This window comes from Prinia subflava, chromosome 7 (assembly GCF_021018805.1).
Source record: "Prinia subflava isolate CZ2003 ecotype Zambia chromosome 7, Cam_Psub_1.2, whole genome shotgun sequence".
NCBI lineage: Eukaryota > Metazoa > Chordata > Aves > Passeriformes > Cisticolidae > Prinia > Prinia subflava.
In genome coordinates this window covers 29,232,694-29,256,424 of record NC_086253.1, presented here as the reverse complement: position 1 = coordinate 29,256,424, position 23,731 = coordinate 29,232,694, and the positions used below count along the sequence as shown (strand labels likewise).

Genomic DNA, 23,731 nt, shown 5'->3' with positions numbered 1-23,731 from the left:
TTGTAATACATGATTTTTTTATTTACACAGGTAAAAAAAGGCAAGTAGGAAAAGGTCGCGTGTTGGAGAAAATTAGTGTAGTTTTCAGATTTTCTTCTTGAAAACACAATGATTTTGGAGCAATGTAACAGGTAGATAACTGCTGCATGTCTTAAGGATATGATGGACAGATCATTTAAGTATATAAGTCCATTCATGTACTTCTGCAGACGTGTTGATTTTCAGGAGAAAATGTATATTTAGTAAACAAAATACAGCATTGGTCTTATTTCACTCTTTTTAGGCTTAGAATCCAAACATTTTGAACAATCAGTGGTGTTATTTAGAATATAAAATGCAAAGCCTTACAGATGTTTGAGCGTATCAGGCTTCAAATGATACATATATCAAATGATAGATGAAAATTACAATCCAGACTCTCAAAATTTTACATGTGAATCTCTCCCATGATGTAGGGAGGTACAGATGTGAGATTTGTGCTTTCTTTATTATAAGTTTTCTTAAACATAGCAGTCAGAGATAAGTGGTAACAACCTTAATCTGTAATGGATTTAATTTCCTTCATAATCTTTTGTTGGGGAACTTGCATAGGAAAGGAGAGTTTTCTGTTGCGGTCTGAAAACTACTGGAGAGTGAGTAAGGAGGTTGAAGTAGACAGGGAGGAAAAAATGATTAAACTGAAGAGTGGGAAAAGAGGTGTTGTTGCCGTGTGTTTGTTGGTTTTCGTGGATTTTATTTTGCTGAGGCAGAAATGGGAAAGGTCTGACAGGGACACAAAAGGAGACATGTTACCAGTGACAGACATTTAAGAATGAAATAGAGCTGGAATCATAAGCTAATACTGACCTACTTTTTTATGTGCGTAAATATTCTGTGTGAAAATACAACAGCATTTTCTCTGTGCGTCGTTTCTAAAAAAATTTGTTTTCTTTTTAAATCATTTACTGCCTTAGACCTGTCTCCCACATAAAAAAGCTCATAAAGTCACAACTGGTGTTTTTCCCAGGCAGCTTTCAACTTTGGGAGTAGCAAACATCTTACTGTGCTTCTAAGAAATAACCCCCTCCCCACAGAACAAATAGTGAAATGCATTTCAGAAAGAATGCAATAGGACATAATTTCAGTGTAACTTGCTAGTGGTATGCTCTCTAGCCAAAAAAATTTCATGGTAAATTATGGCTTTACGGTATAGAAAACTCAAGTGAAGATTACAGATTTCACATCAGGAGGTACCTAACTTAATTTGGAGGCATATACTTGCCTCAGCAGTGAAACTAGATACTAAATTTGCAAAAAAATGTGGACTTTAAGGTCCAATTCACCCTCTGAATCTTCTACTTGCTCATATAGTCAACTTCAGGGAACTGAGGCAGACAAGGAAAGCCTTGTGAGACAAATTTGGATGATGGCAAGGAGAAATAATGACACAACTAGAGATAGATATTGTAATAAGTCAGCCAAGACTCCATTATCTTTGTGGAGGAAAAGCTAATTCTTTATTTTCACAACTCATTTCATACAGTTTTTACAGACCTCATGTGCAGCTTTAATTGGTTAATAGCTTTCTTGCCAGTTATTCTATTGTTTAGTAAAAGGTACTTGTCCATCAGATCTCTCTATACTTGGATTTTTTTACATGTTTTCTTTACTCATTCTCATGGGACAAATCCCTTGTTATTGCAGATGGATTTGTTTTTCAACCAAGGAATAAGTTGTTATGCTAACAAGTTTTCATACCAAGATAATTTTCGTATGGGAGCTTGCAAATTAATTAGAAGTAGTGACAAGTTAACTTTGGCAATTTAGCAGCACAGGCCTGATTTTGAGGCCTTTCTGTTCTGTTTCTTTTACAACAGAGATGAGGTGAGATACAGAAGTGGTGGCAGTCTTGCTTAGAAAAGCTGAAGCCCATTGAGGAACTGTGAGGAGGTCTTGTGAACACTGAGAGAGCTGTAAGGTCTTGAGCCCAGCCTAGGAAAAAATGAGGATGAAATGGGGAGACTGACTGCTCCAGAGAGCACTGCCAGTAGGTAGTTTGACAGATAATACTTCTCTGTCCTTTGGAGGCTATTTTTGAAGTCTCTGAATCAATGTTGCTTGTTCTACCTCCTGTGCTAGTCTGTGACGATACCTTGCTGTTTCTAGAGAATACTCTCTGTACTCATGCAACAGCTTTGAAATGGATTTTAATGCTTCAGTTCTGGTGCCAAGCTCTGCGGGCATCTCAAAAAATGCTATAGATGGAATGTTATTTTAATTTCTGAATTGCAAACTGGACAAATTTTGCTCTGATGATATCTATGGCATCTTTCACGTCCTAAGCAGCTGGTTTTGCAGGCTTACCCTTTGTCAAAGGTTTTGGGTGTTAGCCTCTGTCAGTACTAATGTGTGAAACTCTTGCTTGGTTGAAGTTAATGGAAGTTTGCTGGAATTTCATTTGAATTCTCATGCTGCTCCAAATGATCTGTGCCTTTTAAAAATAAATACATTAAAAAAAAAATCTAAGACTTCATATCCACCCAGTAAGCCACTTCATCTTTTGGGTTTGTTCATTGTCTCACCAAAGTGACAACTTATATGAAAATTTTAATCTAGTAGCTCAGAAAACTTCCATATGAGGCCTCTGGCACTTGTAGGAATGTGTCTCTGCATGGATCTGGCAAGTATGTGTCTACATTGCACGTTGAAACCTCTGTTTAAATGGCAAACAGAGCCACTTAATAGGGTTTTATAATCTCCACCTGTTACAGTGGAATCATTCTGCAGCCAATGAAACCTCTTAGCCATCAAAAAGGGAAAATGTGTATCTTTTTTTTTTCTCTCTGGGGTCTTCTCTATGACAGCAATTTAAGGCTTTCTATTAACTACATGTTAAGTATATCTACTTTTCTGTGTAACTGGTATGGATACTAGCCACAATGTTACACTAATAGCTCTGTAGAAATATTCATGTTAAGATCTTGAGTTTTCAGGTTAAACTTTCTGCAGTTGTACTTTTTAACTTTATTCGTCTTGCTTTTTGGTACAAATATTAAATACATATTTCCAAATTTATTTAGCTTTGAAAACAAAACAAGCAATCATTGACTCCTACTCCCCAGACTGCAAATCTAACCTAAGATTAAGATGTTTAAAGCAAATCCAGAATAATGTTGAATGAATAGTGTTTCTTTTAGCAGTTTAGCATGGCTTTAAATGCAGAAAAAAATGCACCTATATGTTCTATTTTCCATCTTAAATTTCAATTTTTAGTTTACATTCAAATATATTCTCTCTGCATATATGCATGTGTAAATGAATTTATAGATTCAATCTGCACAGCATATTCTGGTATATTTTAAGAGATTTTTCTTTAGCTTTTAATTGCATAGAGACTGGTTTTTGAGATCAATTAGGAGAGAGTCACCTGGCAGCAGAATAAGTCATATTGTCCTAGGACATTATGAGACTGTTCATTCCTATTTTCAGGTCCAAGTTTTCAAACCCAGAGACTGGAAGTTCAGTTTACTCTGTGGCTGGAAAGAAGCCCTACTCTGTCCTGTGAGTAGACAAGTGTTTCATCTTTCTGTGGGACACTTTTATTATACGAGAGAGCTTGTATCTTTGTAAGGAGCTTTACCAGTTACAAGGTCACTTGCTTTGTAAAGGTTGTGCTCTCTCCTTTGTGTTGCACCTGGTGATGTGGAGAAGGGGGGAAAAAAAGAAAATTTTGCAGAGACTTAAGCTCTTATCAACTACATTTTTTTTTTTTAATGTGGGTCATCCCATCTTCCCCCTGCTTCTTTTTTAGTCTTCACAGTATGTGTTAGCATCTTTTTGTTGAGGGAAAAGAGAGGTGAGACCATAAAGATAACACTTAAAAGTAACATCAATCAGGTAAAGAGAGAAACTTCATTACAGTCCTTTTTAAGAAGGGAAGTGAATATATTCTGTTTGCATTATTTATTTTGTAGTGCTTTCTAATCTATATTGTTTATATAGGCAGAATCTGGACACACTAAAAACCTGAAAATATTTCCTCCAATTGCTGTCTGTGGTATCTTCACATTTTGACATAATTGTGTGCAGGCTTCTACATGCAGGTTGAATAAATGTGACAGCTTCTGCTTCTTAGAAGAAAGAGTCTATCAGCTTTGTATAATTGCATTTTTCACAGTTCTGTCAACTAGGAAAAGTCTTTGACTAATAAGTAGTGCTCCGATTTAACTCAAGATGCATACACCATTAAAATTACCATCTCTTACTTGAATAAAGAAATAAACAGATTAGGCAAGAAGACACTGTGGTGCTTTAATTCATTAGTTAATTATAAGAAAGCTATACTGGTTTTGACTGGGTTAATTTTCTCACAGTAGCTGGTACAATGCTGCATTTTGGATTCATTATATGAATAATGTTGACATATGAGAATAATGTTCGCAACATACGGATGTTTTGGTTGAGGCTAAGTAGTATTTGCCCTAAGCCAAGGGCTATTTTTTTTTTTTTTTTTTTTAAGATTATTTTAGATTTCTGCCATTGAGGACGTGCACAAAAAAGGTGGGGGGAGAGTATAGCAAGGACAGGTGACCTGAACTGGCCAAAGGGGGGATGTTCCATAACATACAACATCATGCCCAGTATGTAAAGAGGGCAATTACCCGAAAGAGGGATGGGCTTTGGCACTGGTCAGTGAGTGATTAGCAATTGTAGTATGCATCACTTTCTTTCTTGAAATCTATTTATTGTTACTCTTACTGTTATGTACTATTATGTTCTACTTCTTTGCAATTACTAAACTTTTCTTTACTTACACACTTCTGGTTCTCCCGGTTCACTTGATGGGGGGGTGACTGGGGACTGCATGGGGCTTAGTTGACATTTGGGCTTAAATCATGACATAAGCAAAAGAAAGAGTCTTTGCTTTTGCAGTAATCAATCTGACAGCATTGCAACAACTTTAGATTTTTAGTTTCTGCTTATTCCATTGTTATTGCTGAAAGACAGATATATAGTTTGCATTTTGTTGGAATTATACTCCTTTCTTTGCGGAAGAGAAAAATAAAAATACAATTTCCATCTATAAGTAGTCTATGAAAACTGGAAAATCTTCCCTCCAATGTATGCCTGTGGGAAAAAGATTAGTTTTTTGAGAAGCCAACATTATATACAGCAAAAGAATAAATGTCTGATTATCATTTCTATTTGGCTGCAACAACATATTGATGTTTTTTCTCTAATTACACTTGAATAATAGATGTTTCCTGGAGGTTAAAGATGAAAATTTGTCTTTATGGAACAAATACTGATACTTGCCTCTGACTGAAGTCCTAGGAGTGTAAGGTCTGAATTTTGCTTTGCTGTTTTATTTTTTTGGTTTGGTTTTTGTTTGTTTGTTTTTGTTTTGTGGTTTTAAAATTTTGTTTTGTTTTTGTAAGGGTTTTTTTGGTGGTTGTTTGTTTGGTTTTTTTTGTTGGGGTTTTTTTGTTGTTTTTTTTTTTTTTCCTGAGGGTCATAATTTTAACTTCTTAAGGAGAAATTCCCTATACACTTTTAGCTCACATACCAGTGTGCTTGATGCGCTCTAAATGACTGTTGCTATGACTTCTGGTCAAAGAGAGGCAATATAGTTGCTGGTGGTGTAAATGCCAGTTATAGCCCTCCTAGAGAGGTCTGAGGAAGGGAACCACTGCAATACCCAGATGAAGCAGAAATAGTGAAATCAAAGAATACCATAATTGCCCAAGGAAAGATTGATAAACTAGACAACTGTTTCAGAACTAACAGTGTACTCTGTAATTGTTTTATTGAAGCTGATCAGCCTCACATAATGGGAAAATATGTATGTCAAATCAAATCTGCGTAGTCCTTTGATGTTTGAATAAATGAAAGCTCTACTGTGGTTATCTTTGTCATAGATACACTTATCAAAGAGGAAAGGAGATGTGGAAGTGTGTGCTAACTGCCTCCTGTGTTAGGGACCATCTTTATCATGACAAAGGTAATGTGCTAGACAAAGAATTGTGCTCACTTACAACTCTTCTGTCTGATTACAACTGTATCTCAGTCATGGCAAGACCAGAACTGAACAGAAACGGCTAAGGTTGTGCTTCTGCAGTTGAGAGTACTCAAGATGATTCATAGGATTCTTCCAGAATTAGCTGCATAAAAAGTAAACTTATGTTTTAGCTAGACATTATTTGGAGATAATTAAGCTAGAAAACTTTTCATTGTGATGAAAAAAAAAGTGATAGGAAGTGGAAATTTTCTTAAACTATGTTGAGAGGAACAGCAACTATTTATGGTAATGTTAAAACCAGAAATTTTAGCAAATGCTCTGAACTGGTTGGGTTGTAGTATATGTCCTCATATGAGCTGATTCTAGAACTCAGAAGCTCTTTTATGAAATCAGATCTCATGAGTTTAGAATATTAGGTACTGTAGTTGGCTACTCCATAGATCACAAAAGCAAAAAATGTCTAGGGACTACTTTGTATGTTAAGATTTTAAGCAGACCTATGATATAAAATTTTCCAGACTTTTTTTGTCAAGTTATTTTCAATATCTTGAATATGTTTGGATTCAGAGGTCTCATTTAAGTTAACTGGGTAGTTTGTGCCTTCATCCTCAAAGAGTAAGGTAAGCCAGCAAGAGAAAGAGACATGCTTGGACTTGTTTACTGAGAGAAATATAACATGTATGTTTCTGAATAACACTGGGATCAGTTACCTAATGCATAGAAATATACTATAAAAATTAATTTTTTTCCATTAAATTATTCCATGAAATTGCCTCTGAAATGGACTTGATGATTCTCAGAGGTCTAGAAATGGATTATGCATTTAAGCATATGCCATTATAAGCAATTTTCTCTTTAATTTTGTTTATGAAATATGTTGGAGTTGTTTATTAAAATCAGTGAAGGTTTGGGTTGGAAGAGATCTTTAAAGGTCATCTGATCCAATCCCCCTGCAATGAGCAGGGACATCTTGAGTTAGATCAGGCTGCTAAGAGTCCTGTCCAACCTGAGCTTGAATATTTCCATAGACTGAGCATGTACCACCACTCTGGGCAACCTGCTTGTCATGGGTTGGCACTGGTCAGATGTTAATGCACCCATGAATATATGTTTTCTCTCTAACAACTCCCGTGGGATGTGATCAGGAACAGAGCAGAGCAGGCTTAAATCTTGAAAACAAAAAAAACCCTACCAAAACTTTATTAATTACATAAGAACAGGGACAGAAATACTCTTAAACACACACAGAGACAGAAATAAAAACTTCTTAGAACATTTCTTCTCCCAGTTTCTACCTCCCCACCCATCACTTTTCACAGACCAACCTTTGGGTTTTAGATCAAACAATCACCACTCAAAAAAACTAATCTTCAATTCAGCAAGGGAGAGAGGAGTCTCTCTCGCACCACAAACTGTTCTTCAGAAAACAGGGGTCCACCCCTTATGTGTTTCCATGTCACCCATAGCACCGCCCGGAGAAGTCTGCTAAGGTGACACTCTCTTTTTCTTATGTCCAGCGCTCTCACCGCTGTCTCATAGGCCAAAACTACATACAGGGCTTTTTAAGGATGCTGCATGCCGAGCTCTCCCCCTTTTTACCCAGGGGCCGGGGTTCCAGGAGCAGGTCTGCCCTGAGGGCAGAGGGCGCCACCTCACCCTCCCCCTCTTTTCTCTGCTCGCTCCATTCTTCAAGTGCCAGTCACTGTAGCAAAAGCAAGGGCAGCTGCATCCACCCAAAAAATGCAGTTTATGTTCAAAAGAGACTTAAGTTCAGTCCATGGCTGACATTATGCAAGAGAAGTCCAGCTCTAAAGGCTACTCCTCTCATTCTTCCATCGGGTTCCTTCCAATCATGCTTTATCATCTCGGTCCCAGGCCGCTTCCTTCTCCTTATTTCCAAAATCACCAGTCATGAGAATCAATGTCTAAGAAAAGTTTCTCTCTGCCAAGCAAGGGTTAACAGTTTTTTCTCGGCAGGGTGCAGATACAGGCACTCCCAGGCTCCTCAACTCCCACGTGGCTCGGCACCTTCTCCCGGAGTTTGGGGGTGGAGGGGGGTGAGCACACACAGAAGGCACTTCCACAGTTTTCCACCCCTCCATCCTGGACGGGGCAGCTCAGTTCCAGTCCTGTCCCCTCTCTTCTCCCCCCAGAGCCCCAGCTTACTTTAGTTCCACCACGTGGTTGTCCTGAGCCTGGCCACGTGGCTTCCCCCTCCCCCACTCAGCCCAGAGCTGAGCAGGGGAGAGGAGATGTTTCCACTGCTGAAACCGGAACCCAAAAGAGGCCGAACCCCCTAGACTCCTGCTTTTAACTCTTTGTGTCCTCAGAGGCGTGTCCAAACCTCTGAGTGACCAATCCAGGTGCTAGCAGAAAAGCTGATCACTGATTGGACTGCCCACATCCCCCTGGAAAAATTCACCTCCCCCCTAACCACGACACTGCTCCAGTGTCTCACCATGCTCACAGTAAACAATTTCTTCCTTACAGTCTGATTCTACCTTCTTCTAGTTTGAAGCCAATAGCCCATGTCCTATTGCGACAAGGCCTACTAAAAAGTCTGTTTCCATGTTTTGTATAAGTCCACTTTAACTACTGAAAGGCCTCTGAAAGGTCTCCTGAGAGCCTTCTCTTCTCCAGGTTGAATAAACCCAAATCAATCAGGTTTTACTCATAGTACAGGTGCTCCATCCTGTTGATCGTTGTTGTGGCCTGCTCTGGATGTGCTTCAACAGGTCAATATCCTTCTTGGGTTGGGGCCTCAGAGCTGGATGCAGCACTGCAGGTGGGGTCTCAGGAGAGCAGAGGGGCAGAATCCCCTCCCTGGCCCTGCTGCCCACGGGGCTCTGGATGCAGCCCAGGACACGTTTGGCTCTCTGGGCTGTGAGTGCCCATGGCTGGGACATGTCCAGCTTCTCACAGCACACCCAAGTCCCTCTTGGCTGGGCTGCTCTGGATCTGTTCATCCCCAGCCTGTGTTGATAGCAGCAGTTGCCCCAACCCTGGTGCAGCACCTTGGTCTTGTTAAACCTCAGGAGATTTCCATATGCCCACTTTTGATTCTTGTCCAGGTCCCTCTGGATGGCACCCCATCCTCCAGGTGTGTCAACCTGACCACTCAGCTCAGAAATATACAGAGATAAAAACAGGAGTTGATTATTTTATAAATGTCTTAAGGTTCACATAGCTTATTTGGTGAAATAGAACAGAAGATATTTCCTGCACTTATTCATTTTGGAATGATTTTTTCATTATTTATGAATTTCACAAAGAAACTTTATATGTAAAATGGTTATTCTACAGCTCCCATACACCTTACTGAATACTGAAATACCAGGACTAAGAACTCTTTAAAAAGATAATTATTTTTCCATGTTAAAGTGCATGAAATTCATATCCTTTTCTAGGGTATGGGAAATTAATCCTGTTTAAAATAATGCATGATTTTACATTTCTCCAAGCATGTGCTGATACTAAATTGTATAAGCAATGTGTGTTTAGACCCTTGGAAATTTAACTGTCAATGTTGCTTGAAGATAGTTGCAGGTTTTTAAATTAGGATATGCTAAAGATACTGTACTTCTCCTGACTTTATTTCCTGTCCAGAGACTTTATTTGTCTAAATGCTCTATCCTCCATTGAGGGCAAAAACTCTTTTCTGTCTGGTAATGCAGTACATACACAAAAGGGATTCCAACATTTGTCCAAATTACTAGGTATTCAAGACAATACAGTTATTAAAAATGAACTTTTGAAAATATTTGCTGCTTGTTTTCTCAGAATTACTTTTTCCTTATGAATGTGAAAGGTTATGTTCAAAGCACAGTTTTGGAGTAGATAAAGGGGACAGTCATATGGGGTTTTTTTAATATTATCCAAACCGGATTGACATGTTTCTGCACTTGTAGCATTCTGAACCACTCATTTGAGGTGGAATTGGTCTAAGAAAGCCTTTTCTATACTGAAATATTTTTATTTTAAACTGTGTAGTACATAAAAATCAAAGTATATAATAAATTAATGATAACATATTTCTTGAAACTCCATCCTACTTTTTTGTAGGTAGTATTTCTATAACAATGTTTTGTCACTGGTTTACCCGAACATATAACTAATAGACGTAAGTGGTGATGAAGAGGAACTTAGTAACTTTTTGCACCCATGTGTATGTCCTTTGGAACTTGCAGCTCTGAGAAGCAATAAGAATATGCACCCAAGAAAGAATAAAAAAAATCTTTAGCAAGCCAGAGATGGTCTCGGTCTGCCAGTTATATAACACAGATTGTCATAAATTACAATTTCAAGATCACTTTCATAAGTGTGGCCACCGTTATTGGGCTGCCTGACTGAATTATTTTTAAAGCACATTACTACACTACTTAAATGGCAGATAAATGCAAGTTTTCCCTGTTAAACTAGTGAATTTCAGCAAATCATTTGTTCAAGTATTTTCACTTGAAAAAGCTCCAGATTCATTAGGGAAGACTGAGAAAAAACATTGTTCTTTTCTATGCAGCTCTTTCCTTGTGTGAAATAGTTTTGCTGAGTTTAAATGATGGTTGAAAAAGGCACAGGAGTAAAATAACTAAAAATAGTACATCAGAACAGTGCAGGAAGAAATGAGGAAAAAAGACTGAGGGAAGAAAAGGGTAACTAAAAGGAGGACTATACTGCAAACATAAATGTCAAGAGGAAAAGAGAAATGAACAACTAATACAGGAAAGACTAAAATCAAACGATACTGTATTAGATTTCTCTAACTGCTGTTACATTTTGTTTGAAATATTTTCTTATAACATTAATTCTCTTATAGGTCTTAATTTTGTGTAGTATACAATACAAATAATTTTAAAACATTAAACAATTAGGAAAATATTATTAAATACAGCATTTATAAAAAATATTCCACTTTTCAGCTAAAGGAATTTATTTAAACTTGATGTCATTGTATCTCTAGGATTTAGATATGTATGATGGTTGTGTGTCTGTAGCAAACCAAAGATTAAAATAATATTGTTTTATCAATTAAAATATAGTTCAAGTTAAATGAAAAAAAAAAACCTTTTAAAAGGAAGAGGATGTCTTATCTGGCTACATGTGACAAAACATGTATTTGCATTATGCATCAGGTGACTGAGACTGTCTTGTTTCTCAGACACTGATAAATTTGTCTGCAGAATTACACTGATGAGTTACTTCTGTTTTTCACAAAATGGTATGGGCTCAGGACCTTGTTCTTCTTGTTGGACTGAAAGTCACTTTCTGATGTCTGTGCCTGCTCTGTTTATCTTGTATGTGTGCTGTGAAATACTCATTCTGCAAATATTTTCCTTCATTGTGAATTTATTTATGCTATCCTGGTTTAACCCCAGCCTGCAACTGAGCACCACAGATCCACTTGCTCAATCCCCCTGATGGGATGGGAGGAAGAATTAGAAGGGAAAAATGAGAACTTGTAGATTGAGATAAACACAGTCTAGTAGGGAAGGCAAAAGTGTGTACACAAGGAAAGGAAAACAAGGAATTCAAGTCCCCCTTCTAGTGGGCAGTCAGGTGTTCAGCCATCCTCAGGGCAGCAGGGCTCCATCACACATCAGGGTGACTTGGGAAGGCAAATGACATGGCTCCAAATGCCCTCCTCACCTTCGTTCTTCTTTCCCCCACATTATGTACTCAGCAGGGTATCATATGGCCTGGGATATCCCTTGGGGTAGTTGGGGTCAGCTGTCCTGGCTGTTTCCCCTCCCATCTCCTTGTGCACACCCAGGCCCCTCACAGGTGGGTGTGGTGAGGAACAGAGAGGGCATTGACTCTGTAAGTGCTGCTCAAAAATAACAGAAATATCTCTGAGTTATCAGCACTGTTTTCAGCCAAAACATGAAACAAAACAAAAACACTGCATACCAGCTGCTGTCCAAAAAAAAAAAAAAAAAAAAAAAAAGCTCTACCCTAGCAAAAACTAGCAGAGATGTAGAATTTAAAATCAAGATTATCAATTCAGCAGCTTCCCCTGACTGTACTCCCTGGAACAGACTACATACTGAGGATAAACAAAATGGAAGGTAATCAGCTGATATGAAAATATGAAAACACATAAATGTATTTTTGAATTCTTAATTTAGGAAGATGCAATCTATGCTATAAATTCTGAAATATCTAGTAAAGCTGACAGGGTTATCAGTTGGCAAGGAAATCAGTCTGGTTGTCATTGGCTTCAGCACACTTTCTTGAGAGAGTGATGTGATTTTCTCCAAGGACATGAAAGGCAGTTTTAAAAGTGGGAAAGTGGAGTGCTCTAGTTAAAATATGAAGAGTGATAGTAAGTATTTAAAAGCTGAAAAGAAAGCCACCAGTATCACATTTCTACAACTCAAACTATTCTTTTTTCTTCTTTTCTTTTTCTTTCTTCATTTTCAGCAAAGGAAGCTTACTGGATGAGAGCAGTAGTTTCCAAATAGCTGATTACACAACCTGCTTAGGATTGTGTAAACTAGCAAATGTTTTAACTGATTTTTCTCACAAAAGTTTTCCATTTGCTAAGTACAGTGGGAGAGTAGGATAGTGTATGTACTGATGTAGACTACATTGATTCTACTTACATCATACCATATTTTAACATGCAATCTGTCTGTACCTTCCCTTTTGGAATACTGTTTTGGTGTGCCTAGTTATGGAATATGATTCTATTTCACCAGCTGTGTAGTGAAGACACCAGCTGTTTCATCTGTTCATGCTGCACCAAATGGGTAAAAGGTAAAATCCTTTCTGCATGGGAAGCTATGAGATGGTTCCTGGGGCACAGCTGAAGTGGCTGCTGATTCTTTTACAAGTTGGCTCCAAGAAGCTCTAGCAGCTGCCTCTGAAGGAACTGATTTGGTCACAGCTAAACCTGACCCACAACCACCTTTCCTCTCTCTTTGATCTAACAGCCCAAAAGCATTATGTAATTTGTCCTGCAGGTATTACTGAAATACCAAGTTGTCTTTGTGGGGACATGAGAAATGGAGGCTGCAGAAGGAAGGGGAATTTTCTAAAAGATTAGAAATCCATTTATATAGAGATCCCATCTTTTTTAGGCTTTGAGGCTCAGGAGAATTGTGGGAAGCCTGCTTGAAGGGAGGAAAAGTGAGAGAGGCCAATGTAGCCTTTTACTCCAGCAGCTGCAAGAGCTGTACTGATCAGAGAGCAGAACTGTGGGCTTGCTATAAACAGGTGTCTTAAAAATGAAAATGCTTCCCTTTTGCTTCCATTTTTGGAGGTTTTTTTTTCTTCTCTGTCTTATACCTACTTGTTTACTACTAAGAGGGCATCTTGCTCTTCTTCTAACCATGATAAAAGGGTGTGGGGCAAATAAGAAGCTGATGGAGAAGATCTAGCACGAGGATACCCAGCATTCTGGCCTTTGCATGTATTAGAACTGCTTAAGATTTCAGTGTGTAATTGGAAAATGCTTATGCAACCATTTTGGCTGAGATCCTTAAGAGAAACAAAGATTGCTAGAACTGCACAATTTGCAGAAAATAACTTTATGCCCTTGTTATTGCCTGGAAACATGGATTTTCAAAGCAAAAACTACAAGGATGAAAGAGAATAGAAAATGAAAGGAGCATGCTTTCCTCTAGCAAAAAACATCCCTTAAATTTCTGTAGTGATTATTTACACACTTTGGCATTTGAAAACTTGAATGTTTTTTACTCATGTTGTCCAAAAATGGATTTTGCATTTAAATTGGGATAGAAAGCAATGATAATGTTGTAAGATGAAAGCAATAAAACAAAGAAAACCATAAAAGGTTGGCTATGCTTGGCGTAAAATAATTGTCTTTGGTGGCAAGAGAAACAACATGTACAGCTAGTAGAAACCATAAAAGCTTTAGAGTATTATTGAAAAAGCAGGAATTACATATAAATCAAGCTATACTTTCTAAAAAAAATAACCTTGCTAATGCTTAAGTGCTAAGTATGTTTACTTAGTGGTAGCTGTACAACTTAATTTAACATAAATAATAAATATCACAGAATCACAGATTCTGTGATAAATATTATGCCTTCATGATTCCATATTTTTGATGGAAAATAAAATAGATTCTTAAAAAAGTAGAAGAGTCAGTTTTATGAGGAAGGTAACCTGAACTTAAATCTTGTGAGATTTTATTCCTTTTCAGAAAGTACAAATGTTATAATTGCCTTTCAAGACTTTAAGTACAATATGCCCTGTCATAGCCTACTTTGATATAATTTATAGGAAAGAGTCTTTACTGCTGTATTTGAGTATAAAAGAAGAATTACTTTTTGTAATTTTTTACTTCATCTTACAGTATGGAATAATACATAAACTGGTAGGTGAAAAACTGTTTTTGCAAAAATGTAGAGATCAAGAAAGATGTTAGAAGTAGGTTTTCTTCCTTTTTCTTATTACAAGTCTTAAATTAAAGCTAATGAAATAATGAAAGAACCAAACAATTACGAGCTGAAATAATTAAACTGGAATTCTATCAGTTTCATTTCCTTATATTGCCAAAAGACAGAGCTCATGGTTTTTTTTTTTTAAGTGTTAAGAAAATTTATTGTAAAGAGATATTATGAAAGCCACACAATAGAGAAACAAATTCTTCCTTAGCACCTTTTTTTTTTTAATCAATCTGATTCTATGTGCTTAAATTAAGGATTACAGCAATGTGAGTTAAATGAAAAACCAAACCACGTTTACTTTCAATTGCTTACAAAACACTATGAAAAATGTGAGTATATGTAGATTTTGGAGCTTACTTTACACTGCATTATATTGCCATTAAGAATATGGACATAATAGTTTATTTTTAACTTTCATTTGATGCACTTTACAATGACTTTTTTCATAATGCAACTTGCTTATTTTGTCCTAAGTTTACAGTTGTGATTTTCCTACATTTCATGCAGTAGCATTAGGTGTGCTTTCTGTTTTATTGCTTATTTGAAAATATTGCACAGAGAGTACTTGGTACATAATTAAAGTTGGCCTCAAAACTTAAATCAGATCCTTTAAAAAAACCAAGTTTCCAATCAGATCAGGCTGTAAGGACTTGATTTAATTCTGATGAACTAATGGCTGAAACTGAAAACCCTAGGAAAAACACTGATTTGCTCTCAAACTGGATCCTTAACCCTTTTAGGCTTTTGCATGGAATTGTTGTTTCAGTGAACAAATAAGGAAAGAAACAATACTTGCTCTATTTTGTCATCTGACAATTTATGCTGAGCAAATTTTCTGTGTTGGGTTGAAGGCAGCTGGTAACCAGAGAATATTTTCTTTCAATTTTGGGAACATGTAATTTTGATGACACTGAATGTTTATGCCTCTGGGCACATGGGATGTACCTTCTGCTCCAACCCATTGCCTGCTACTGACACCCATTCAGAGTTTAGGAGTTTGTATCTGAGTAGTTGTAACAAACTCTCCACTCTCCCTGACTTTGTGCTGGAACACACACAGTGGAGTAAAAGTCTGAGTAGCAGCATCCTTCCATCCCTCAAGAGGCTGATGCTGCAGTCAGCCTTCAGGTGTTTCTGGAGCGGTGCCGCAGTCTCGTCGGGCTGGGCACATCTCCACGCGCTGCAGAGAAACAAAGGTATGAGACAGGTGTGGAGGTTATAGTTTTTCTCTTTTGCCATTTCAAACTAATAGAGTCACAGTTCTGTCTCCTAAAACTTGGGCTGAATGAGACCAACTTCTTTTCTACTGTGTCAGATTTTCACAACAACCATAGGAACACTGTTGAAAGCTTATGAAGGTTCAAGTCAACAGTGTAAACCTTTTTCTAAAGAAATTGATTCCATTAAAGCAAAAATAGGGTTTCAAAATATTGCAGAAAATTTCTAAAAACTGTGTACTGAAATTCATTGATTTTGTGCATAAAAGCACTCAAATTGTTTGAGTTATTTCAATTGTAACAGAAAGAGATCTATGGAACAGGCGAAGGGTATGGCAAATTTGTCATAAAATCTTGGAGGTTATGGAGTGAATACATTCTTCAAACATAAGAAAATAGTAACTGTCTTCTGTGTTTAATATAGGAAACATTCACCAAGGGAAACTAGGTTTTGACTCCATTGCTCCTGCTCCACTCTCTAGAGCTGTTCCTACAGTTTGCTTGCCTCTCATGCAGAAGAATAGGAAATCCTATCTTGAAGGACCTTGCAAACCTTTCTGCTTCTCACCCTGCCTCATCCGTATTTCCTCCCCCTTTAACAGGAGCAGTGTGATTGTTAACAGTGAACAACAGATCTTAGCTACATACGGCTCATTATTTAGAAGAAAATCTCTAGAAATATGTTGTGGGCTGCAAAATGTCCAAAGATCACTTCCATATTTGGCTATGATGTCATATTGATATGAAACAAGAGTTAATTGAAAAAAGAAATTTTTTTTGCTGTTACATTTCTTCAAAGATGCCATGTCCATCTTTTAGGACGTTCTATAAAAAGGCAGTGATACTGGTATTACTGACTGCTATATCTACTTCCGTTACAAGTATTGTTGCTGTTTTCACAACCACAACAATAATAATAACAAAATAATGTGACCACCTGTCACATCAGGTAATTGATTGCTATAGAGAATTTAATAAAGCAATGGCATATATTATGACATACTAGCATTTCCACCAATCCATGTGGCTTTGGGGAAATAATGTACAATTTTATTAATAATTTTTGAGCATATAAATTTATTCAATTAACTTCAAAGATTGTCCCCAAAGAAAAGAACTCTGCTGAGGGAAGAAGAATCATAGTTTTCAGTAATGGTTCAGTTTCTTGCAAAATGTTTTTGCAACACTTATAAGACAAAATATTAGGATAAATATAATGCATTCCCCACTTTGCCAGTTTTTGAAACTGGTCTGTGCTCGTTGTTGCTCACAGATAAAAAGTAATCAAAAATAATTTAGGATGAGTTGCAAATTTATAAGGGCATTAGGTTTGCTTTCACTTAAATATTTGGAAGGAGTGTAATATGCTTTTCCTATGGCTTCAAATAAAACTGCAGAGCAGATAACTAGTGATACAAATTCTTATGTTCAGTGGAACTAACAAGCAGAACTATATTTACACAACATTGACTTTTTTTTGGCAAAAAGAATATTTATTAATACAATATATTTATCAAATTTGTGTTTGCTTCAGCAACTTGCTTGGTTTCTTATAGACTCCTCCAGAATTATGGGAACAAAATATTTTGGCTTCTAGATATCTTGGAAATTTCCTTTGTTTGGAAAGTCTGCTTATCATACAGGCAGTTTTAAGGGGCGAAATGAAACCAAGTGGTTCAGCTATTGAAAATATTTTTGGCACTACTTACTGAATATTTTTTTTATAACTTTGTTTTCAATATACAATGACCATATTCTTCATTCTTGCAGTCACTAGTTGTTTAAAATCTTTTCTAAAGGCCTCCCAAGCTATTAAGGGAGTATAATGCACTCCTGCATATCTCTGTGAAATTAATTAAATTTCTAATTCTTTATCAGATAGTAAATAAAGGGATATTTGGCCTTTTAATTTAGCAGATATTCTTTTACATTTCAGTATGCTGATAAATTGTTCAGAATGAAGCTAAATTTCATAAGTTACAAGGAATCTAATAACAATAACAAAGAATTTTGAAGCTTGAATAAAATCTTTTGCCTTTTATTCTTCTGAGAGTTGCCTGCATGAGGTTCATTCTGTCATAAGCAAAACAAAAGTTCCTAAAAGGAGGACTGAAGTAGAGGGGGGGGGAAGGAAAGAAATTGAGACTCAGAAAAATCCTACCATAATGTATTTTCATAGCAATCTGAAGATTTAAAGCAGATCCATGAACTTCTTTGTGAAGAAGATTGTCTTAAAATTTAGCATGATTTTTTTAACTTCAGGACTTTAAAAAAATGCAAAATAAGGTAGCTGGAAAGGAAAGAAAAGCTTCTTCACAGTTCAGTTTTTGCACTAACAGATATACTTACTATATCTATTTCATGCTAATGCATGCTAATCAAATAAATACACCTGTTAGAATTCTGGTCTAGTGCTGTTTTCTACCAGTATAAACTATGCTTACAAACATGCCAAATATAAACTGCAGTAAACATAAATCTACTATTTTCAATTAAATTGCCTCTTACTGTTGTTCAGTGCATCTACCCAAAGCAAATGACCAATTGTTTATTAAGTTTCACACAACCTTTAAGATATTTTGAAATAACTGGAATTGCAACAGGCCTCAGTGGTTTTTTTTTGTTTTTTTTTTAATATGGAATAAGGAAATTTGGAAGTAACTGACCTTTAAGTAGTAAGACAATTTGTGCTTTAGATGGTATTGTTAATGAAATTCCATTATAATGAGGATAACATAACAACTGTAGCAATTGCATTGCAATAAGGAAATTTTAGCCTTGAAAGATTTAAAAGCTAATTACTGAATGCCATAGTGAAACAAATGAAACACTTTATTTGTATTGTGGTAATATCTGAATTGCTACTAAATATTTCCTTAGCAAAGATACTTTCTAAGCAATGATAGGCATAAATATTCCTATTTAAGCTCCAAAATAGTTTTTGCAGAGCAGCTACTTTATCCTTAGTGGCACTGTTGCGTGGTGCACATCTGTAGAACAGCTGCCCTGAAGAAAAGATGAAGTGTTTCTTGGTCAGGATGGGTGATGAAGAAATCATCCTCTTTTACACAGATGGTAGGAATCAGCTGGAGACCTGCCCTGACAGAAAGTGCTCTTGAGTCGTGGCTGCCTTGTGCAGGTACAGCCTTGTGGTTGACCCTGGAACATCATCATGGATCTCTTGTAGGGCTCTCTCTTGAGTACGGTTATCCCCTTTACCCTCACCTTTTAAACACCTTTTAGAAAGTTTTCAAGAGTAAAGCCTGCATAAAATAACACTTCCAAGAAGCTCATGAGCAAATTTTGGTGCTGACGTGACACACAGGATACAACACAGGCAAGAACCTGAAGTGTAAGTTTAAAAATTTTTGATTGACCCTCCATATTTGAACTCTACATTAAAGGAAAAGAAAGAAACAAATAGCAGAGTCTGAATTTTGTTTCTCCCTTAGTAATTTAAATTTTGAACAACCTCAAATTGTCTTCATGAAGATTAAATCACTACTTGAAATTCTATGCTATTTTCTCAAATCAAACAAGCAAACAGAGGGGTTACCAGTTAATGCATTTTGAGTTAATGCTCTTCTTTAAACAGTGAGTATAAGTATTTACCAGGATACTTTCAGAGGCTAGTATATGCAGGGTTTCATTGGCATTTCAACATAAACAATTGGTGTGGAAAGCAGTAGAAAACTAGAGCACACGTGTCTGCTTCTGTTGTAAATGCCTTACAGCAATTTATTTATCCTGGTATTGTATCAAGACTCCTAGATTTGTGAAGCTGTTGGACTAATGGCACTAGAAGGAAGCATTTTACCTTCCTGGGTAGAAGCAAACCTCAGAAATGTTGGAACACAAGCTTCACAGCTTTCCAAAGAAAAAACTGCACTGCCTCAGCCTCAGTAACTATAAAACCATTATTGCAATTAGTTGAGCCGCTATCTGCTTTCTCACCATGCACAGCAATGTTTTTGTGAGGGTGGCTGTAGGAAGGTGATGTACACAACATCATGGCAACAGGGTTATTGTGCAGCATGAATTTAATTAGAGGCCATATGCAAGTGCTATTTATTTGGATATGGCTAATTTCCTTTGAAAAGGAGAAGAAGAAGGACATCAGACACCTCAAAATATTTGAATCTTGGACTGTGTGCCTGTGAGGTATCATTCTGGCAGTCAGGCTTTGAAGAAGACTGGCTTCCATGGAAAAGGGGCATTGAACAACACACGGTTTCAGAGAGAAATGAACAACAGAGCATCTCACTGTGTGTTCTTGATGCAAGTCCTTTGGTCTTTTGCACAATGACCCATGCTGCTTTATAGTCATGAATCACTCTTATCCTCAGAGACCCATAGTGACAGTCCCTCCCTTCATTGAAGGTAATGGGAAATTTGCCAGTAACCTCAATAGGGACAGGAATAAGTCATTTATTCTCTGCTGCTGAAACACATGAAAGCTTGACAAGTCTGTGAATAGGTAGTTTAATCCTTTTCTTATTTTAGAGTCTATTTTCAAATATTCAAAAGGTATCTTGAATGAGAAAAATTAAGAAGACTGTTACTTTGAGTCTTGGGCACTATAAACTACTCTCTCCTGCAGTAAACTATTTTTTCAGACAATAATATTCAACAGCAATGATAATAAAAGGTGCATTATTTATATATTTCTGAAAAGATACACTTTCCCAAGAAGGTCCTAGTTTTAGTGGATACAATGAAGTGAAAACCAAAATAACTTCAATCATATCTCATAATCTTACAATGTAGCTGTAACATTGAACATGATTGTTTCATAAAGTCTTTCTTTTATCTCTGGCTAAATATGCAACTGGGTGATATTTTTGCCCTCTGTATTAATATACAGTATTAATATTTTGCTCTCTGTATTAATATACAGTTGGGTTATACAGAATATAGGATTCAAGAGAGAGTGGAACCCAACCACAGAAATTCCTTGAGAGAACCCTTCAGAGAAATATTTAGGAATATTTGCATTGCAAGTTTAAATGAATTTTCACATTGAATAATCCTTGCAGACTTGAATTTTATGAAAGTAAACTTGATTTGCAGCACTCAAAGAAGATTATTAGTTAAACAGCTTTGTTTTATTATATGACTGCTAATTTAATATTCCCTTACAAGCTTGAAAATAGACATTTTTCTGTCATTTCCTTTAAAATCACGCTTGTTTGACTTCTTTACCTTAAAAGGTACAAAAATACTTCAAAGAGCAGTTCTCTGTATGCAGAAATTTCTCTTTTTTTTTTTTTTTTTTTTTTTCTGGCAGCTATAAAGATTTGTTATATTTGGAATGTTTCACATTTATTATGTTTTTGCAGAAGGAGTTTTTTCAAAGTTACCGTAACACATTACAGACTTATCACAAAACATGGGAGGTTGGCCAAGACCTCGTGACATCATCTAATTTAACTTCCCCTGTTCAAAGCAGGGTCAGTTAGAGTAGGTTAGAACTCATGCCTGCTTAGGGTTTGAATAGCTACAAGTTCCCTGGGTAACCTCTGCGGGTATTTGACCAACCTCAAAGAAAAATATGTTAATATACTTCAAATGAATTTTAATTTTCTGCATTTTAAATTGTGCCTGTTGCCTCTTGTCCTGTCACTGGGGAATGCTGAAGAGTCCAGCTTCATCTTTTTTTACCTCTGCCTATCAGATTTCTATATCCGTGATGAGATCCCCCTGGAGCCTTCTCTTCTCCAGGCTGAGCACTCCCAAGCTCCCTCAACTTGAGCCTCATATGAGAGATGCTTCAGCCCCTTAATCATCTTTGTGGCTGTGTTGGATTTTTGTTCAGTATGTCCAATTACTTCTAGTCTCAGGGAATCCAGCCCTCCAGATGTGTCTTACCAGGGCTGAGTAGAGGGGAAGGACCCCCACTTTGACCTATGAGCAATGCTCAGCAGCCCAGAAGGCCATGTTTGCCAGAGGGGCATGGTGCTGGTTCATGACCAACCTGTTATCCAGCAGGACCATTTTTTTTCCAAGCTTTTGTATTTTCAAGCATTCCATGCTGTAGTTATATATGGGTAGAGGAAACATTAGAGGAGATACTGATCAGACCAAAATTTCTTTACAAATATGATTTCATTCTTACATTCTTGTGATGACAGAAACAAGCCCAAAGAGGAAATTTCATCATCTGATTCTAATTAACCTCCTTGAGTCTAATTAATTTCACCAATTTCAAATGAAAGTGAAATGGTGAGTTGGTGTGTTATTTAAAAGCTGTTTAGGTGAGAGAGGTTCTTGGAAAGTGTTGGAGACCAAAGCAAGGAGCTAATTTAGTAGGTGAGATGAAGTTACTGCATTAAAAAGATCTAAGGTTTTCATGAGTTTTTGTGGTTTGGGTTTGTTTTTTTTTATGAGAGGTAGTTCAACAGTTTCACAAACTATGAAATACAAGCTTCTGGTAAGCAAGTTAAAGTACTCTTAATTTGTATATGGGGTCTAAATATGTTAAGTGACATAAGGACAGCTGAGTAATCTGTCCTCTTTCCCAACCTAAATCTCTGTTATAGCTATGTCCCTGAAATTAGGGTGTTCATTTACCAACATAACCCTGGACTTTCTTGTACTTGAAATTTTTTTCTTGTCAGTATTCCATGTGTATGTTCCCCCTTCCCCCAGCTCTGTGGCATTCAGCCACTGTGAAGCCTGCTGTCTGTACAACTCGTGTATAATTGAGCTATGCAGACGCAGCAGCTGAGTCTTTCTTAGAATTGCTGCCTATGTGATTGAGCTGGAATACTGGAGTTGTAGTGATTATGCAGATGAATTATGCTTGTTGATGCAGGACTCTCCAGTACAAGTGAGGTTGCAAATACCCAAAAATCTCTTTACATCCCCTTTGCAAGAAACGTGTCGGCTTTAGACTCCTGCCCAAAGCAGCTGCAGTGGTGGTTATATCATGCTCTCTAGTGATCTTCAGAGTATCTAACTGTACCTTGCAGCTGCCTTCAGGCTTTTGAGTATTAAGCATCTGGGTAAGATATGGGCATTAGACTTCTACTGAGAGCAGTGAAAGACTGTTTCTAACTTCTGGTATTTTAGCGGTGTTTGAATCTGCCTGAAGGTAAAGCTTTAATGTATGGGGGGAATATTAGATTGTTTGCTGTCAATATTAAAATGCACAAGCTTCTGTTAGAGCATCTACTGTGTACGGGCTTGTATGGTAAGCTGTCAGCTGCTGGTCTTCAAGCAAGGCAAAATTCCCTAAAAAGCATCAGTTGTTGCTTTTGATTTTTCCATAGTTGTGTCAGCACTTGATAGTGAAGAAAATGCCAATTTTTACTAATGGTGGTGGAGGTTTGTGTTTTTGCTTATTTTAGTTACTTTCTTTCTCTGAGCATGACTTTTCTGTGTCACTCTGAATAATTTTGTGGTTAACATTGAGTTACTTCTGCATTTAGGTCTTTTTAGGGGAAAAATCAGTATATCAAAGAGCCTTGAACAACACAAAGAAAATGCATAGTTCCCTCTGTTGGCTTCCATGTGTAAATGTCTGTATTTAAAGGCCTGACCTGGCTTAATCAGCAAAACTTACAAAAAGGTGAGTAACATCTCTAACTTGAAGTTCTTGTCTGCAAGAATGATTTCTTTGAATCCCAGGTGGTCTAGAGTGCCTGCTCATTGCTATTGATTCTCCAGTCATTTGTTCTCTGATGTAAGATTATTCAGGCAGCTGTTATACAAACAGCTCTCATTTTCGTTTTGCCTCCTGTCTGTGACTTTAGGGTCTATTATGAAGTTGGGGGGAAAATAAAAAAAAAAATCATTAACGGGATAAACTACCTTTTTCTTTAAGCCTAGGTGCTGACAAAACAGTATCAGTTTTCTCTGATGCTTTTTACTTCTGCTTTTGTTCAGTGTCGTTAGAAAAAAAAAAAAAGCAGTAGCTAGATAAGGTTATGTGGGAATTGCAGCAGTCAGTACCTATTTGGGTGGATTTTCTTCTTGTTGTTTTTGGGTAAGAAGTTTGTGTGTGTGAGGTGAGTTTTTTTGTTTAAGATTTTACTTCAGTAGCTTTAGATGCAAGCAGTTGTTCAGGAGAAATCTTTTATCTTCAGGGTATTTTAGCAGTTCTG

At 36.9% G+C, this 23,731-nt stretch overlaps 1 protein-coding gene across 5 annotated transcripts in view; it reads left to right on the top strand.

The window, feature by feature from the left end:
* Positions 1 to 23,731, top strand: part of SGCZ (sarcoglycan zeta) — a 445,512-nt gene that overhangs the window by 54,170 nt on the left and 367,611 nt on the right. The window contains exon 2 of one of the 5 annotated variants that reach the window (XM_063402018.1): positions 3,469 to 3,540. The exons of the other annotated variants lie outside the window; for them this stretch is intronic. The gene's annotated coding sequence lies outside the window, so the exon portion shown is untranslated. The remainder of the gene's footprint in view (positions 1 to 3,468; positions 3,541 to 23,731) is intronic. 5 annotated transcript variants of the gene reach the window in all.